Genomic DNA, 2,214 nt, shown 5'->3' with positions numbered 1-2,214 from the left:
GCACCATGAAGAAACTACTTGAGAGATCCATCACATACATCCCCCCCACTAGGTTTCCACATCTCCCGCAGCTTCCGACTAAGACTCGCTATAGGAACATTCCTACCCAACACCTTTACGAACATACAATTCTTCCAAAGACCATGCATTCCATCTAAGACCTCCTGCCCTATCCATATGACTGGTTCCCCATCCTCTCCATCGGGAAACTCAAGAGTTATCCTTTCGTCTACATAAGCATCGTCCAAGATATCCTCCGGAGTTAAACGCCTACCCTCATCACTACCCACTACCTTCGACACCCATGACTTCCCCAGATCCGGGGGATCTCCCGGAGGACGATCCTTCTCACTCAGATCCATCATGGCGGCATCCTGCTCATTCAACCTTAAACCCTCGAGAGCGCCATACATTTTTCTTTTCAACTTATTATTATAGTTAATACATAGTATATAATAGATAAATAGTTAGAATGATTACTTAGTTAAATATAGTTTTTGATAATTATATTTTCCAAATTCTCTTTTTAAAATATCAAATTAATGAAAATACCTATGGATGGTGTTTCTTAGTTTTTTTTTAATTAAAGTAATCTTGTAGAAGACTCTTTCAACAAAGAAATCTCTCATCTACTTTTTTTTTCCCAAGTCGGGACAGTGTAAAAAATAACAAAATTCGATAAGATAATAAGATAATAATTTTTTTGAAATCCCCATGTAAAATATGGTCCCAATAATATCATAAATTAATAATTATGTAAATTTACATTATATATATGTATATATATATGTGTGCTGATATAGTAAAGTATGTTTCTCTAAAACCTCATATCTATAAAATAATTGTTATGTTGTATCTTCAAACTATAATGATATAAAATACTATAACATTTCATAAAACAGATAAAAAATTTTAAAGTTTTCAATTTCTAAATATGCATCATTTGCATTTTGATAGTTTGATAGACTATTAAAATACGATAATTTGAATATTTATGTCATGTGTATAAGTAAATTTGTCTATAATATTTGTAATTCATTGTCAATAATATTTTTTAATTATTTCAAATTTAATTCCAATACCATAAAATTTACAACATCCAAAATGATAATCTTATTTTGCAAAAATTGTCTCCATTAATAATTTTTTAAAAATGAAACAATTGAAAATATACCTATAAATTAATAATTATTAATTTACACTATAAAATAATAATTATTAATTTATCTATAAATTAATATCACTCTAAATTAATAAAATGTCTTGGTCCCAACATTATTAATTTATAGAAGTTTTACTGTACTTCAAAATTTTGACATGTGTTTAATAATATAAACATATAATTTCACAAAAAGAATAATTAATTTGTAATCTCTTCAAAAGCCCTTTTCCATATGATAAATCTCTCATGTATTGTTTCTTTAACCTTTCTCCAATTCATATATATAATCTTATTTTTACATATGTCACATATTTCACAAATCCAACATTTGTTAATGATATGAAAGTAAATTACAAGATAATAAAAGCACTTTTTCTTTACTTAAGAACACCATACAAAATTTAAAGCACAAAGGTGATCGGTTTTCATGGGTCGGTGAGAGACATCAATATACAGTCAAGTGCTGTCTAGATAGAACTATGGTGAACTCAGAATGGATTTCATCATATCCCAATGCAGAGGCTGAATTTTTAGAGTTTAATGGTTCTGACCATAAACCAATACTTACAACGATCAGACCACTTCATCGAATGCCAACCAAACCCTTCCGCTTTGATAAGCGATTAACAGAAATTAAAGATTTTGCAAGTATTGTTGAAAGGGGATGGAATTCATGTAAAACAAATAATTATTATACAATCTGTGACCAAATAACAAGCTGTCGACGCTCAATGTCAAAAGGGAAACATATGGCAAATATCAATTCAGCAAAAAGGATTGAAACTCTGCAAAAAGAGCTAAATTTAGCCATGGAGAGCACAAACAGAGGTCACAGACGTCACATACCACGATTGCAGGATGCTTTAACTAAAGCTTATCAAGACGAAGAACTCTATTGGCATATAAAGAGCAGGAATCGTTGGTTAAATTGTGGTGATCGCAACACTAGTTATTTTCATGCCAGCACAAAAACTAGGAACGCAAAGAACTACATATCCAGACTTGCAGACTCCCAGAATAATGTTTATGAAGGAGACAAAGACATAGGAGAT

This window comes from Camelina sativa, chromosome 10 (genome assembly GCF_000633955.1).
Source record: "Camelina sativa cultivar DH55 chromosome 10, Cs, whole genome shotgun sequence".
In the NCBI taxonomy this organism is placed as follows: Eukaryota; Viridiplantae; Streptophyta; class Magnoliopsida; order Brassicales; family Brassicaceae; genus Camelina; species Camelina sativa.
Note: the sequence above shows the minus strand (reverse complement) of the source record.